Below are 18,003 nucleotides of genomic sequence, written 5' to 3' on the forward strand. Positions count from 1 at the left end.
TCAGGATTATTGAGTTCAGCTCCTGGCCCTGCACAGGACCATCCCCAGGAGTTGCACCCTGGGCCTGAGAGCATTGTCCAAATGCTGCTGGAGCTCTGTCAGGCTGGTGCTGTGACCCCTTCCCTGGGGGAGCCTGTTCCAGTGCCCAACCACCCTCTGGGTGAAGAAGCTTTTCCTGATACCCAACCTAAACCTCCCTGACTCAAAATCAGGCCATTTCCTTGGGTCCTGTCACTGGTCACCACAGAGAAGAGATCAGTGCCTGCCCATCCTCTTCCTTCACAAGGAAGTTGTAACTGCAATGGGGCCTCCCCTCAGCCTCCTCTTCTCCAGGCTGAACAGATCAAGTGCCCTCAGCCACTCCTCATACAGCTTCCCCTCAAGGCCCTTCACCACCTTTGTTGCCCTCCTTTGGATGCTCTCTAATAGTTTAGTATCTTTCTTATACTGTGATGACCAAAACTTCACACAATATTCAAAGTTAGATTATATATAAGAAAGAAATTCTTTACTGTGAGGGTGGTGAGGCACTGGCACAGGTTGACCAGAGAAGTTTTGGATGCCCTATCCTTGGGAGTCTTCAAGGTCAGGCTGAATGGGGCTTTGACCAACTTGGTCTAGTGAAAGGTGTCTCTGCTCATGGCAACAGGGTTGGATTAGATGATCTTTAAGGTCCCTTCCAATGCAAACCATTCTAGGATTCTGTGATTCTGTGAGCTGAGCTAGGAGCAGAGAACAGCTTAGGTATCTGTAACCAACACTTGTGCGTTATCCACAGGCCCAAAGAAACTGAGAGTGAGATTCAATCCACATAATTTGTACCACAAATGGGTTGGCTTTTAGAATTAGGATTATATTCCTAAATATAAGGGTATATCTCTTTAGGCAATGGAAAGAGATGGTGCCTTTGAAAGCAGGAGATCTGTTTGAGCTGAGATGACCTGGTTAGATTGGCTGAATTGTGTACTAAGAATTCAGGCAAAGCAAAACAACAAAAAGAGCAAACATACAAGAATATTGGAAACAATTACTGCTTTAAAACAAGCTTTTAAAATTCTGTTTCTGGATTGAGCTGGCTTTGTTTCTGAAATATCTTTGTTTTCCAGAACAGACAGTCCTGCAGCAGAAGAAACCTCTTTTAGTTTGGATGTTGTATCTAGTTGTACAGTGGATTTTTTTGCACCGGTTTCAATATCATTTACTTAAGGAGTCTGAGCTGGAGACATACAAAGCACCAAGCCAAGAAAATCTGTCCTATGTGTGGTGCAAAGGTTGCATGTCAGAGAGAAGGACAAGATTGCTCAAAAGCTTTGTTGGTGATTCTTGGTAATTAAGTGAGGTGTATGAGTGACAGCATAAGAATCTCAGTTGATACTCCTCACAAATTAAAATATATACATCTTTCATTAAGTGCTTGTCTGGGACTTTAACAGTTGCTAGAGTAACCTGAAAACAGGACTGTAAATATTGGATAAGAACATCCAGTACTTTAATGAGTAAAGTAACTGCCAGGGCTCTGGGGAAGGTAAGGGACAAGCACTCTTTGTTCAGCTTTGCAAAATGTATTGTTTATCATGTAGGGCTTTGTGGCTTGGGAATTACTACCAAGCTCCATTTTCCCACTGGAGTGCCTTTCTGTTATCTCTTACATCATTCGTGACCCTTGCTGTCAAGATAATTTCTTCCTTTTAAGATTTTGGTCGAAGGGGAAAATCAATCAAACATGTTAGTAAATTTATACCAGAGATTGTGAATTACTTCACTACATTTTCAGCTTTGGCCTCTGTAGTTAAGATGAAAGGGTGGGATTTGTGCCTCCTTTTTGGGGGACTTGCCTCTTTTTTGACATATTTCTCCTCAGCCCCAGGATGTCAACTATGTCTTGGAGGACCAGAGTGCTTAGGGGTTTCCTTCAGCATTTGCCTACAGAAACTTGGTGTACCATTAGGGTATGTGGGGAAGGTCCCTGTAATAAGGCTGTGCTCTATTTGTAACCTGGTTTTTTTTGCAAGTTGGCTTTACTTTCACTGAAGAAGGGCCTAAGAAATGAACTCTAATGGCGATTTGTCAAACACCAGATTTGTGTTTGTGCTTGTAGCTTTGTGTAATTGGTGAGGAGATGGATATCTGCAGAAACTGGTGATTTACCAAAATATGAATATCGATCTAATATTGATATCCAACTGAGATGGACAAAAAACCCTCTAACAGTTTAGAGTTAGAAAGTGCATGTTTTATTTGGCGCCAGGCTCTGCGTGAGATAGCTCCCTAAGACACAGGCCCCGATACAAGCAAACATGATACCTTTTATTTCCAAATATTATGAATATCCAATATACAAAATGCATATTCATAACATTAACCCCTCCCCTTCTCTGTTTCGTATGGAAATGAGCTTAAATGTCATTAAGCATGCGTAGTGTGTGCTCTGAATTGAGTCAGTGGTCTTGAATTGGGTCAGTGGTCCCAAGGAAGATGAAGTAACTCATCTTCCTCATTTTGACCTTTTTACCTTTCTGAGTTTTAACAATCCTAATTACTTTAGTGACCTCTAAGTTTCTTCTTGCATGACTTTTGGATGAGTTCCCACAAAGGGAGGAAATTGGTAATTGTCCTTGTTCCATACACCAACTTATCAATGTTTCTACTCCTTATTCTAAGCACAGCTAGGCAAACATGCAAATGACAGATCATCAGTTATTTGGTAATCAGTTGCTAACATCTAAAAACCTATTTCAGGTCCAGCTCTCCTAATTATTTTAATTAGCTCTCACTGGGCCCAAATTCTTTCCTATTCCACCCATTTCAACACAGCTAGCCTATGACTAAAATCTAGCCTATAACTAAAATCTTTATGTTTCTTCTAAATCTATGTTTCACTGGGATTGGATTGTGAGGCACAATACAGTAATAATGCTGTAATAATGTTATGCCAGGTGCATTTTGCATTTAAATGAGGAGCTGGCATTAAATCAAGACAATCCTAAGGTACTGGAGGATGTCTCGGTAAAGAATAGGGCCAGCCTTGAACTTTTGCTAAGCAGTGTGGATGATAAGTAAAGGATTAGAGAGGAAGACAAAGGAAAGCTAGGACATGTATACACAGTTCTCAATGGGATAAATGCATTTTCAAATTGGATTACAAATTTGAATAGACTTATAAATACCTTCTAATAAGAATTGTGTTATATGGTTACACTAGGTTTGTGAGATAACCCGTGCTGGCAAAGTGCTCTCATCCAGCACCACATTTAAGGATAAATACAAGAAAGACAAGATTTCTCAGTCCAAATTCATATTCTGCAAGACTTGCACTCAGAAAAATCAGATGTAAAAGTTTCTGGAAGAAGCTTCCTTGAAACAGGACTTGTTTTGCTGTGTAAGGGAAATACATGCTAAGCTCTGCCAAAAGTTTGGATGTATGGATATTCCTGCATAGAAATCTCTTCACAAAACTCAAATGCATTTTTTTAGGATTGTGATTCATTCAAATTGTCAATTTCCACCAGTGTCTTTAGTGCCAGTCCTCATCATGTGTTTGAAAAAACAGTAGTACAAAAATAGTCATGATAAAAAGGAAAATGTTATAGTTTGACATAGTTGCTCAGCCAGACATCTTCTTTTTTCTGCAAAAGAGCCTCAGAGAATATTACAATTCCTTTTCATTGCTTTCCCTGTAAATCACTGGACATGAGAGATATGGTAGTCACATATCTCAGACCCACTGCTCATCATTTATTGCCATATACTAAAACTGTGCCACAAACTGCAATGCTTTTCCCAAACCAAAAGATATTTGACAAGTGTTTGGCAAAGAAGAAGGTTTTGAGGAGTCCATCACTAAACAATAAATTTACAATAATTCCCAGCTAACACTTTTTTGCTTGGAAGTATAATTTCCATAGTGCAGTAAAAAGATCTCAAGAATTTGCTGTATACGGCTTATATCTTTAAGGGCTCTCAATGGCACAAGCAGTGAATTCCAAACCTCTTGGGTGTGACCTCACAGCTGAGGGTGACAGAGATTCTCTACTCATTATGAACTGGATAAGGCTTTCATAAAGCAGCATCCAGTAAAGTGTGCAGATCTCATGTGGAAGCAATATACACAAGTGCTGGGACTGAACAGATGGCTCACAAATTCAGAAGAAGCTGCAGTCAGCAAATTCTTAGTAGTTCACTTCAAGTATGGTTACATGACAAAGTTACTGCAAGGCAAGCAGGAGTATCGATTTCCAGCAAGTTAATGAACTGCCCATGTGCACACTCACTGTCCAACAAACCGCTCTCTAAGAATGTACTGACAGCTGAAATCTAGTTGGAAATGTATTTGTTAGTGAACTAACCTGGGAACACACGTATTTCCACATGGGGGACTCAATTATCTACACATAAAATAGCTTGAATGGTTTCTGACAAGATTTTCCCCACTTGACCAGCATTCTTCCCAGACAGCCCAGAGATCGTCCCCATAAATCAGTGTACATGGCTGCTCTGTTCTGGAGGCTAGGAGAATTTTACAGTATTAATCCAAGCTCAACTCTAGAAGGTGATTCCAAGTGTGTGTAGTTGACATGGCACAGCTTGTGTACTGTTGGTATTGGGTGGCATCTCACAATCACTGTCAGAATATGCCTTCAGTCTCTTCTTCGGATGTTGCAGAGGTTGTTGCAGAGGTTGTCCCCTTTGATTTTATGGGAGAGTAGCATCTTTTGTCTGGCCTAAATAATATGCCTGATAGCTGTCACTCAACACCTTGTTCTTGTGGCTAAATTTGACTTTACTGCATCCAAGTAGATCCACTGGCCTGTATAGCCTCTGTGAAGAACCCTGGTTAGCTGCTAGTTACTGCATAAAAATTAAGACTCGTAGAGTTAATGAAAACTGAAGCCTTTGGAAAGTTTTTAATCATCTTTTTAAAGGAATGGTAGAGTGAAGCCTTGATATAGCCCAGAAAGCCAACTGTGTCCTGGGTTGCATCAAAAGCAGCATGACCAACAAAGCCGGATAGGTGTTTCTCCTGCTTTATTCTGCTCTGGTGAGACCCCACCTGCAGTGCTGCATCCATCTCTGGGGTCCCAGCACAGGAAAGACATGAACCTGTTACAGCAGGTCCAGAAGAGACTAATGAAAATGATCACAAAGATGAAACACCTCTTCAGTTAAGGAAGACTGAGGGAGTTGGAGCTGTTTGGCCTAGAGAAGAGAAGGCTCCAGGAATACCTTCATTGTGACTTTTTAATACTTAAAGGAGGGTTATGAGAAAGATGGGGACAGACCTTTTAGTAAGACTTGTGGCAATAGGTCAAGGAGAAATGGTTTTAAGGTAAAAGGGGGTAGATTTAGATTAGATAAAAGGAAATTTTTTTTTTTTACAATGAGTGTGATGAGGCACTGGCACAGTTTGCCCAGAGAGGTGGCAGCTTCCCCATCTCTGAAAACATTCAAGGTCAGGTTAGATTGGATTCTAAGCAAACTGATCTAGTAGAAGATGTCCTTGATCATTGTTGGGACGTTGGCCTGGATGGTCTCTCAAAATCCTTTCCAACCCAAGTGATTCTGTGATTCTGTGATATGAATATTTGCCATATTCACCATGAGAAAGCTCTCTGGATTGCTCTGGTTTCATCCCCTGAGCTTGAGCAAATCCCTCCATCCCTGTCAATCCAGTGGGTGAATAGTTTTAACAGCGCTGCTCTTTTCTGATCAAAGGATGTAGGGCCTGGCAGCAGCAGCGTATCTTTACACATGGAACCTCATCTTGAATAAAGCTTCTTCTACATCACCACTTCAATATCATAAAAATCTTCATTTGGCCTAACATTCAAATCTCTCCTGACTGCATTATCTCTAGTTCATTGATCCAAGAAATATCAATTATTTCTGTCAAACAGAAATACTTTCAATAGGGATTTTCTACATACTGTGCAAAACTTCAGCATTTTACAGATAACGTAGTGTTCTATAATATTTTGATCTTTCCTCTGCTCATTTGCTCTGTTGAGACCAAGCATAAAAACTGGCTTTTTCACAGCATCTGCACCACTAGAAAACTCGAGTTATCTTAAGGAAGTAAAATCTTCCCATCCCAAACAGCAGTAGAAGTCCACTTTGTCACAGCAGTATCCCAACGATGAATGTTCAAGGGCAAAGCTTTGATTAATGGCAGCTGCAGTTTGGATTTCACTGATGGTGATTTTGTACCTCCTTTCAGACAGCTGCACACTTACTGCAAGTATCTAACTAGACATATTTATTATGCTAGTTTGGTTAAATAGTCATATAAATGAAGCATATGGATACTTGTATAATTTGCATCTGCAGCATGTGACTATTATGTGAAGTAGGCTTCTAGGAGAAGAGTACGCATCCTTCAGTTGAGATATTCCTATTTTGTTAAATTAAGGAGGTCTTTCATTAGGTTCCATAGAAGGGAAATACCAGTCAGTAAAAGGTCCCGGGGGGTGAAGGGATGCAGTTGTTCTCTATTCAAAAGCACATTAATACACTGAAAGTTGTCCAGTAATATCAGCTGCCCTTCCAAAGTGTTGAGTTTAGCAAAAAATTAGAAAATTTTGGGTGAGCACAGGAAATTGTAAAGCAAGTATACTGCCTTCTATTAAGTGTTCTCTTTTTTATAAATGTGAAAGACTAGTCAGCAGTTGTGCTGCTGGAATTGTTGTGCAAGATTGCAGCTGTAAATAGGCTGTTGTGACAACTGGGTAGGAGTAAAGCTGAGGTGAGACTCCTAAAATGATTGCTTTCACCTGTAAGCTGTTACTGTAATGTAATTAAAGTGGTAGTTGTGCAGTGATTGATGGGAACTTGTATTTTGCATGCAAACAAAGCTGTAGAGAAACCATAAATATGATCTATAACTCAAATTCTGGCTATTTTATTGTACAGATGTTATTTCAACTCTAAGTTGTATTATGTGATGTTTTGTGTCTTCCTTCACTTTATGCCTGGGCATCTCCTGCAAAATAGAAGCTCTCATCTCCATTTCTATTACTCTCCTCTACCAATTTCTTTAAATATTAGGTTTTTGAAGGTATCAATTTGTAAACTATTTGTTATTTTATACGCAAGACAGAAAGTAATATAATAAGGTTGATTATACTCATTGGCAGATACCAAACAGGCTTCAGGTCCTTGATGTGCTACATCCCTGACCTTGTCTCTGCCTGAGCAAGGATTCCAGCCCTTCTTGACATATCCATGCTTGCCCCCTCCTTGCCCTAGGTGTTTTCCCCCACCACGTACTGTTACCTGCAGCATAAATCCTGATGTACCTTGAGCAAAAAGGGCAAGAGTCTCACCATGCAAAAGGAACCGCCTATCAAATGTTTTGTGATTGTATTCAGCAGTGTTGCAATGCAGAGAGAGATGCACAGACCAATTTATGGCTTCATAATTAATTTCTCTTGTGAGTTGTTACTAGCAGGTGAGGTGCAAAGAGCATGTGCTCTAACACTCAATTTTTTGTTTAGGGACTGCAGTCATGGGGGTAGTAAAATCCTACAAGGTGGTGCTAGAGTTTCACACATCACTGCAGCAAACAAGAAGGTTTTGAGCTAGAGAAAGTGCTCTGCTCCCACATCCTCAGGAGATTCCAACAAATTAATGTTAATTCTCTCTTTTTTCTTCATGTTTTATTAAGTGCATTCTCTTCACAAGCTAATAAACCGAAGTGGGTGATAGTGTCTAAAATGAAAGTATGTTAAGAAATATTTTATTTCCTATTGTTTGTTGTTCTTTCTCTGTGTACAATACACTGCACTCTTTAGGACAAGTAATTAATGCAGGTGATGCGGTTTTTGGGGGGGTTACTCTTGAGGGATGGTTTACACCGCATACATTTCTTTTGTCTTGCTTGACAGGGGATGGGAACAGTGAGTAAGACTTGTCACCAGGTGGCACCATTAACCTAAGTTATGTTTCAGCGAGGTGAATGCAGTGACGTTCATGTTCAAAAGGAATTTAGTAGAGAGATTGCTCTTTTCACCTTCCTTCAAAGTAAACACACAGCACAGAGAATAGGCCAGATTCTGTTCACTGGCACGTTTTAAATTATTTCATGCATTTGCAGTGCTATAATGTGGTGAAGAATCTTCCCAGCTTTGTGTATGGTAAGTTAAATGCATGTCTATATTTCTCCAGAAAACCCTTGCCTGCTTAAGGATTTTGCAATATATTTCACATCTGGTGCATCCAAAAGCAACATTTCCCCTAGTGAAATCCCAGAACAAGACTGGGGAATTCTCAGATGAAAATACTTGTGTCTAAATATTGTTTGAACATTTTAAGACTATATTCTATGAAGCAAAGCAGAAAGAAATCAGTTTTCTGTACTTACAGTGAGTAGAACCATGGGCAGTGCAGGGGAGATGACGAGCCCCATCCCTGGCTGCTGTTCAGAAGTGGTGCTGGTGGTGCCGACCCCCTCTGCATCAGAACTGCTGCAGCCTCCATCAGCTTGTGCTGCTTCTTGGCACTCACAGGGTGGTGTAGCTGTCCTCTGAAACAAGGAACAAAACTTTTCCCCTTGCAGACATTTAAATAGCTTGAGTTGAAAAGTTAGAGTTTGTTTTGAAAGGGTCGGGTTGCTTTTTAAATGGCTTTCAGTGAATTTTATCAGCTTGATCCTAAGATGATAAACATCATGGTGTTTTTTCTGAACAATGATACTAACCTAATGGCAGGAGACTCGGGTGTCCCTTGGGAAACAGCAAATTCTTGTCTTCTGATCAGGTATTAAAGAAATGCAGACCATCAACGAGTTCTTTCTGAATATGCTGGAATATTTAAAGTGAGCAGTGTTTCAGCTAGCAACCTCTGGGATGCTTTATAGCATGGTTGTAGGGTGCAGATTGTAGTTGCTACTTAGCTCATAAAAGTAAGCAGGAAACCAGAGATTTATACTTTAAAGGATTATTTCATTAAATTTTTATTCGAGTGAAACCATGAAATGGATATTGTTCATGTGAACTGTGAATCATAAGGTCACATCAAAGGAATAGGTTGATTATACTGGGACATATCCTCCCATTTCAGTGATTTCAAGGACATTACTGGGTAGCATTTTATTGTACTAAACTGCAAGTCATGGTGTAATTTAAGTTATACATATTTTATGTGTTTTTTTAACTTTACTTGCTTCTCTGGTCAGCTGTGAAGGTCACTGATTATGCAGTCTTTGTGTGTCAGTGTCCAGTCCTTGTGTTGAACAGAGGCAGTGGAATCTGTCCTTGGGGATATTAAAACCCTGAGTGGACTCAGCTCTGAGGAACTTGATCTAGTTACTCCTGCTTGAGCAGGGAGGTTGGAGTAGGTGTTCTCCAGAGGTGCCTTCCAATCTCAGCCCCTCTGGCTCTGTGTCTAGCAGAAGAAAGGTCTTGGCAAACAGAACTTTGGAATTTCTCTGATTAAGCCTGGGAAGTGCTCCATGTGGAACCTGCAGGATTGTTCTCAGGTAGACTCCTTGCTGGTAAAGATAAGAGCAATATTCAGAGCATGTGGAAAGAACAATTCTCTTGAGATTTGCATTTTGTTGCAGTTTTTTACTGATGTTTACCCATTACAATGCAATAGACACTTAAATTCCAATTTGTCTTCATCCCCTAGCAAAGCAGAAAGTGTGCATGGTGACATAGTGAGTAGAAGGTAGAAAGATTCAGCAACACAGTATCTTAAAGAAAAGTGCCATTAAGAATCTGGCAAAAATATTGTCAGTTCTAAACCACCTTGTATATATACACAAATCTTTTCAAGTTTCAGTGTGCTGACTCAGTGGGCATTTTAAATAGCAGCAGTGGCAGTATTATCGCAACAATGGTCTAAGGAAGAAAGCGATACGGGGCTTGTAGGGAGATCAAGATCAGCCAAGTAGGGGTTTTTTGACAAAAGAGGGTATTACCTGGAAGAGTGTCTCCCTGATGCTGATTTCATTGGTTTATGTAATAAAAGGCAAATGGAAACAGTGACATTCTCAAATGCATCTGTGGTCCAAAAAAATGTTGTCTTTTTTCACTGTTTGAAGGATCCAAATGGGGTATCAAGAAACAGGAATATCACTCCTGAGTCATGACATTGTACCTTTTTATTGTTTTCCTGTTTTCTCACTTTTAAATGGAGACACGGATGTGGCGCAAAAAGGAAATAAATCTGATGTGTAGGTATCTTTATCTAGGATGCTGCCTTCAGTAGAATCCTCAGCACTATAAAACCTAAATCACGTAATAACATAAATCCTAAACATAAATCCTAAATTCCTTGGTGTCATAAAACTCTAGTAATACTTCAATCCATTTCTTTTCACTATTTTCCTGGGGGTTTAATTTTTGTATTTACTCTTTATGTATTTCTCCACATTATTCCACATTTCTGGTTTAAATTGCTTTGCCTTTTTTTTTTTTTAATTTTCTGTGGTCAGTAACAAGTCATTGATTTTGTACAGGCATCATCTGGATTTCCAGCAAGTACTTCAAGGACCCAAATGTTTTCTTGGGTGTGATGCTGCAGGCAGCTGCCTGTGCTTATAACTGATTCTGTTCCTGGCGGCTTTAAATTATTGCTGTTTGCTTGCCTGAAAGCCTTCACTGAAACTGAAATTCTTGCACAAGCCCAGATATATCAGGAAAAATGTGGGCAAAGCATATGAAGAAAGCATTTTATCCATCACTGTGTGATTTGGGGTCAGAATGTCTATAGGACCTGTAGACCTCCTGTTTGCTTTTCAGAAGTATATCTGCACTCATATAGACAACCCATGAATAGTTTATATTTCTTTTTCTGTTAGGAGTTTGCGTTCAGGCTATTACTTATACATTGCTAAAGGGTAGCAGAACCTACAGGTGGTTGTTTTGACTGAAATGGAGTAGATCTGATTTAAACTAACCATAAACTTAAATAGTGGATTTTCAGGAATCCTCATCTGGATGAAATTTTTTGCAAGTGATTTTTCTTCTTCATTTCTTTTTTAAATGAATCGACAATAGCTAAAATTATTTGTAAATGACATTCATATTTGGCAAGGACTGTTGACTGAAAAAGAATCATCGAATACATCAGATTGGAAGGGACCCATAAGGATTGTTGAGTCCAACACCCTGCTCCTCACAGGACTACCTAAAGGAAACCATATGACTAGGAGCAGCATCCAGACATTCTTTCAACTCTGACAGGCTTGGTACTCTGGCCATAGAATCACAGAATCATAGAATGTTAAGGGTTTGAAAGGGACCTTAAGGACCATCTAGTTCCAGTGCCCCCTGCCACGGGCAGAGACAACTTCTACTAGACCAAAAGTTGCTCAAGGCCTTATCCAACTTGGCTTTGAACATTGCCATTGTTGGGGCATCTACAGCCTCCCTGGCCAACCTGTTCCAGTGCCTCACCACCCTCACAGTAAAAAACTTCCTCCTATTATCTAACCTAAATTTCCCCTCTTTCAATTTGTAGATTTCAGTTTCTTTTCTGAATACTTATGGGAAAACATAAAGGCATTTTATATATATTTCTGGACTAGGCAGTAGCTGGCTAACAGTTTCCTGTTTGGGGGAATGGAGATATATGTATCCACTTGTTTTCAGTGCATGGTGCTGACCAAGCTACCAAGTGACTGGCACAGGCTTCCATTCTGGCTACGTTCTGAAATTTGAATTTTCAATCATCTCCTTCTCTCTAAGTTAATTTCCAACTTAACTGAATTCTGTAAACTGCTCTTCTGTCTTTCCAAGTAAAGTAAAATGCAACAATGCCTGACTCATGCTTGTGTACAACATTTTTTGAAATAGGTGTAAATTTGTATCTTTTTCTGCTTTGTTTTACTGACTACACATCAGAGATACCCAAACTTTCTGGAAGAACACACTTCTAAAATTTTCACAGGAATCCCTGTGTTTCTAGTTTCATTGGCTTGCACTGAGTCTTAATTGATTAAGTCCTAAATCAAGCTTGAAAAGGATGCTGATCACCCAAATGACAGTGAAAGCATTTTTTCTTGGCTATAGCTAAAGGAGCTTATAGTATAATGTAAGAAGAGGTGGACAATCCAGCAGAGGCAGGCTCTAAAGAAGACACACAGAAAGGTGGGCACAGTGGTGTTTGGACCTGTTTTGTAAGATCCAACTAAATTTAGGCTTATAAATATGCCAAAGACCTGTATCTTTCTCATGGAAGTTAATAATTAGTTCGAGTGTTGAAAAATGAAATTCTAACTCGGCTACAGTAGCACACAACTATTTTCGGTGTGGTTGGGAAGCACTGACTGTGCACTGAGGGACAGTGCAAAGTCAGTCTCTGCTCTGCTGCTGTTGTTCCTTTTACACCTGAAAACTGTGTCATGGGGAACCCCTGGAGCTTGTTCTTCAGAAAAGTACTCTGAATTAGATTCTTTCCTGTGCCAGCAGACAACCTTCCAACCAAGGAAAATAATCTGCCGTCCTTGAACTGTTAACCTTTGAGATGGAATAGCCAGCTCAGTGTGTTTGCCTAAGTCCACTTCTCAAGAGTCAGAGGCTGTTTGCTGACCTGGCCAGGACAAGTGCTTCTTACCTGCTCTCGACCCTATTTGTTTTCTTTTACTTGCAGCTCTGCTAAAAATGAAATCTTCCATGAGTTTAGCTCTGAGTCGCCTGAATATGCAAACCTTTCTGGGTGTAGTTCATGGTGAAGGTCAACACTATAGCTGAAAATGAATGAATTTGGCATAGATGCCTGTGTCTCTGCCATGATGCCTGAGTGGGAGCCAGGGAGCGTGTCCACTGAAAGAGGTTCCTCTCCAAACTGGACTTGTTGGTGAAACCCTAACTGTGATGCTGTGCTCACCATGTAGGTAGCAAGTGGATAATTCTGTAGAAGCTTGGTAACAACAATCTCATCTGTATAGCTGTGGATGTTTCATATGCACAGTGTTTATTTGATTGCTTTTTTCCTTCAGACTTGTCTTCCCCTGTACATCTGTACTCAATATGTTATATTTGGTAAACACATACCTATCAAATGAGAAGGGGAATATTTTTCTCTGTGGTTAGTTGGTTCTAACACTCAACATGTCATTTGGAAATATATCATCGAAGTGTCTCTGCTTTTAAACAACCTGTCTTCAGCTGAAACACTGGTTTCATGGAGAAACCTATAGAATGAAGACAGAAAAGCAGAATAGAAAAATCCTGGAAAATAAGAGGCAGTATTGCTCTTCCTTTCATTCCTCTTATCTACTTCTGGGAATTAGTTAGATTAAGTAAGCCTGAAAGACAGGAGAGGAGAAAGAAAATGCATCCAAAATTCATACTTACATTAATGGAACAATACCCTGAAAGGGAAATCATGCCAAAAATTGCATCTGTGCCTTTTGCAAGATGGTGATAAAAAAGCAAAAGAAATCTCTCCATTTTCAAGATAGCTTCAAAAAGAAAACAACCAGACATGGAACCAGCTCCCACACTTCATTGCCAGCGGCTTTTGCATGTGATGTCCTTGGATGCCCAAAAGATTAGCCAGTCTCATCCACCTGGCCCATGTCACAGGGATCAAAGACATTTCTCCATCTACAAAGTTAAGCTCATGGTAAGTACACCCTTTTACTAAGTTGCACAACATTTTCATTATAAAGAGTTTTACTGCTTTTAGTTTTTAATTATACTGAAGCACGAAGTTGTTTGTGTCTGCCAATTGTCGTGAATTTATTAAGTGAAGGAAAGGCTGTAGTACTGTGTAAGAAAGATAGCTTTGTGAAAGCTATTATCATGAAGTACAAGAGCTGATATTCCTTTCTTTTCTTTTTCAGCTCTCTGAAAGTGAAGAGAACAAATTGAAAGTTACAGTCTGGGAAGATTAATAGGGACATCTGACTCTTGAGGGGGCAACAGTCCTCTCATGTGGCAATGCATTATGAGCAACAAAAAAGGTATCCGTTAAAGTTACTTTGTGTTCTCAGTATGAACAGCCAGAACACGTGCCGTGGAAAGTTTACATCCACTTTTTTATTTTCATACATTAGGAATATGTTAAAAAATCACATACAAAAAGCAAGAAAATGCAGATATAATCTGTGACTTGGTGGTCTCCATACATTCACCAGTCTGGAGGTTTCTTCTGCAGTAGTTTTATTGATTTAATCAAATGGCAGTTTTTGTAGGGCAAGTGCAATTTCCTTCTCTGTTGAGGTAAAAGGCCTTCTCCTCCCAATTACTAAATCTCAGTTACAGTTCATTTACAGCAGAAATTCAGAAATTTCAGCAGAAATTCAGAAGTTTCAGCCACTCAGTGGTCATTGACTCAGGAGCAGATCGAGCAGAAAATAAGGTCACGTTTTGACAGCTGGAAAGGCATCTGATTGTCAGCTGCAACATGTGAAAGATCGACTCAAGGACCTGAAACCAAATAAGTGTTTTGCACTTGACTGGTGTGAAATTTGTGTTCGTGTTTTGGTCTGGTTTCACAGACATTAAATGAGAGTCTACATTTGTGGTGGCACATAGTCAAAATTGCTCTTGGCCAGCTGGATACCACATGCCTTTCTTGAATTCAGAGAATTATTACACTGGATCATTAAACTTCTAATTTAATGCTCATTATACCTGAAGAAATTATTTTGCTCTCTTGATGCTGTGTCCTTTTCTGTTTTTCTTACTGCAAGTTTAATAACTACCAAGCCTTATCTTCCTCTTAAGAAGAAACAACTGCTTTTAATTTAATGGAAAACAGGTATTCTTGAGAAATGGATGATTCATTCTATCATCCTAAACATGCTGCCATCAACACTGAGGGTAAAGTCTGATCTCATTTGGATTCTGAATTACTGAAGGTATGGGACATCAAAATGTTTTCCTTAGAGGCCAAAGAAGGTGGAACAGTCTTCTCTGGTCTCTTTTTGTTCACTTCTCACAAGATTCTTTACGGCCAGGAAGCTGTGGTCCTTGAGATGTCTGTGCTGACACTTATCCACTTACTCAGTAACTGTTTCTTAAATTCTTTTCAGAATGTAAGGCTGGCATTTTCTGTATATACCTCCATGTAGGCACATCTCTATCTTTACTAGTTTCCTAGCTGAATTTCTGCTCAAAGTGGGTTGATAGAGGTGAGTGTGAATCAAGAACACAGCTAGGCACTCCTCATACTCTTCTGTATTTCTAGATGTAGCTGACTGTCATTGTGGAGGGGCTTCACAGCTCTTTGCAGAGGATTTGGTCTGTGGGTCACATTCTGAGTAATCAAGAAAAATCATCTGTGTGCAGTGGGAAGAGTGACATGAAGACTTCAGTGGCTCATCCAGGCTTTGCTAGAGAGTCATGGGAGTTTGGAAAGAGTCTTAAAATAGGATTGGGATGCATGGTGTTAGAGGAGGCTTGTTATGCAAAGAGTCTATAGGGACGGTATTACAAAGTTCATACAAGACTCTTCTGTTTTAGCTGTGCTCTGTTATTGTCTTTTTACATGTCAAAGACCCTTTCTGCTTACAATATAATTTTAAGGTACTTGTTTCTTTCCTACAGCACTAAAGATGTCCCAGTGCCTCAGGTTACTCAGGTTCTCCTTGGGAGAATGCTCTTGGGTAATGTGAAAATGAAACTGGTTACTTAAGACCAATGGACTATATAGAAATGTTTTTTACGGACAGAAGTGAAGAAATGAAAACCTCTTCCTACACCTAGATTAAATCAGAGAAGTCTCTGTCTGCCTTTATCTTGCAGAATGGCTCTAAGTGCTTTCCTGATGCACACCTTCTGAGGAATTCTTTTATCTGTGCCTGTCTTACATTTCAGGTTTACATGCATCAAAGGGAGCCTATTCCTAGCAGAAAGCATTAGCTGATCTTTAGCAAGTCCCTCAAAGGATGTGAATGGGCTTAATCTTTACCCTCAACACATGTACTTCTTTTCTTTTCATACTCATTCAATATATTTCAGTCATTGAGCTAAAATGAAGTGTCTTAATGTCTTAGACCAAGCATTAATCTCTTGCAGTATGCTGGCTATTCAATAGCTCTTTGACTTAATGAATATTACCTTCTCTCTGATTCAGTGTCTCCATCCATGTAAGTAAATATTTTATATTTGAGCAGCCTGGGCTAGTGCAAGTTGTCCCTGCCCATGGCAGGGGGGCTGGGACTAGGACATTCCCTTCCAACCCAAACCATTCTACGACTCTATGTTGCATATGCTTAGTATAAGCATCTTGATGGTGCAGAGGTATGCAGGTCACTGAGACCAGTTGGGCTGGTAATGAAATAGTTTAGATACCATCATAGATTTGCGATAACGAAGCCTTACAAGCTTTCTTTTCCAATGTAACAGCAAAAGGCAGGAATAAGATTGGGAGAGATTCCTGGGGAGATATTCTCAGAGTTCTGATGAAGGGTTCTGGGAAATCACAGAAGGAAGGGCAGATAAAGGATTCAAAGACAAAAACAGGGCAAAAAGGTAAAGGCAATGGCATGAGGAAATTGAATTCAAAATCAGCCCACTGAGAAGCAGAAGAAAACATGGGCAAAAAAAAAAGGTGAAAAGGAGAAAAGCATAGAAAGCAAAGGAGAGAAAAGTGATATGATTAAAATTTTGAAGAGGAATGTCCATGAGAAGAGGAGGAGAAAAGGAGATGCATAAGTGAAAGGAGGCCATGAGAATGATTATACATAGCATCTCAGGTTTGATTTGTCTTTTTCAGATTTTTTCTTATTTTTATATGAAAGGAGGCACAGTTTTGCAAAGTAAAGACTAAGAATGAAGAGAGATTCTCTCTATATGTGTGTGTAAGTGGTCTAGCTGCCTTTGGATAGGGTGGAATAATGATGGATAGTGAAGAAGAATAGTATCATCCAGTCACATTATGAGTTTTACTGATAACTGATGTATTTGGAATGACAGGGTGAGCTTCAGCAATCCAGATTTTAGAGGTCCATGGTGACCTACTCTGAGCTGTCTGTCTGAGGGTTCTTTTATTATCAGTGGGAAGAAATAACCTCTTTTTTAGAGGTTGAACACTACACTACAGAAGTGTTTCCCTGCGGGGACCTGAGTCCCATTTGAAAGGCAGGCCAATGATACATATTCTGTTTTATCAAGTGTTCAAAAATATTCAGAATTTTCATTATAATTGTTCCACATTGACTGTTTCAAATGGCAATACTGTATTCCCCTCCCCTGAGACACTCCTCTTGTCTTTTAACATGGGAGACACATTAGGGATTCCATTCTTGCAGCTCAGCTCAGTGTAAAGGAGAACTAGGATAGGAAAACTACTGACAACATCTTGGATACTATTATATGGTTTCCTTGGCATTTAATAGCATTCCAGAGATATTGAATATACCCACTTGTCTGACTGCAGTTGCTGCCAAAACCAGTGATACAAGACCCATAAACTTCTTGGTTTGGGAGGGCTGCTTCTTTCTCAGTGAAAACATTTATTAAAAAATGCACCAAAAATATGATGATTAAGTTATTTTGGGGGTCCCTATAGATTGATATGTTTGATAGTCTGCTTTAGATATTGCCAGAAACTGGCTGAGCTTCTGAAATGCCAGTTTCCTTTCTCAAAGAGTCTGAATGGGAGCTGTCTCCTGGGAATACCATGAGACCTCCTGAGAAGGTCTTTGGGTCATTGCAGCTCCTATTTGACTGGGCTACTGGATGTCTAGGAGCTTTGAACAAATGGTGAAGGTCAATTACAAAAAAAGGAGTAGGAGTGTAGGTTGTCCCTCCCCAACAGCAGGGTAGACAAGCATGTGAACCGGACTATATTTTATACATTGTTATTCCTGCTACAAATCCTTACATCCAGCCCTTCAGAGAAAAATCCATCTTAGTTAGGCACAAGATAAGTGAAAGCCCAAGTTCTGCATTTGCTTGTGACAGAGTTCTTTGTGTAAATCATTCTGGCTTATACTCTCACTTGCTTTTAATGCATCACTTCAGAGTTATTACTTTTTGTGATGGGTAAAATGCATTTGGAAGGTGCACTGGATTTTCCCCAGTGTAACACAAGTTGTTTGCAACTGCA

The 18,003-nt window shown here is 39.7% G+C and overlaps 1 protein-coding gene and 1 long non-coding RNA gene across 12 annotated transcripts in view; one reads left to right on the top strand and one right to left on the bottom strand.

The window, feature by feature from the left end:
* The window catches only part of LOC125321503, a 38,904-nt gene extending 30,076 nt beyond the window's left edge, over positions 1-8,828 (bottom strand). The window contains exon 1 of the long non-coding RNA XR_007201562.1: positions 8,357-8,828. This is a non-coding gene — a long non-coding RNA (uncharacterized LOC125321503). The remainder of the gene's footprint in view (positions 1-8,356) is intronic.
* The window catches only part of DLG2 (discs large MAGUK scaffold protein 2), a 1,000,200-nt gene that overhangs the window by 33,191 nt on the left and 949,006 nt on the right, over positions 1-18,003 (top strand). The gene's annotated exons all lie outside the window — the stretch shown is intronic.

Source organism: Corvus hawaiiensis, chromosome 2, assembly GCF_020740725.1.
Source record: "Corvus hawaiiensis isolate bCorHaw1 chromosome 2, bCorHaw1.pri.cur, whole genome shotgun sequence".
Lineage (NCBI taxonomy): Eukaryota > Metazoa > Chordata > Aves > Passeriformes > Corvidae > Corvus > Corvus hawaiiensis.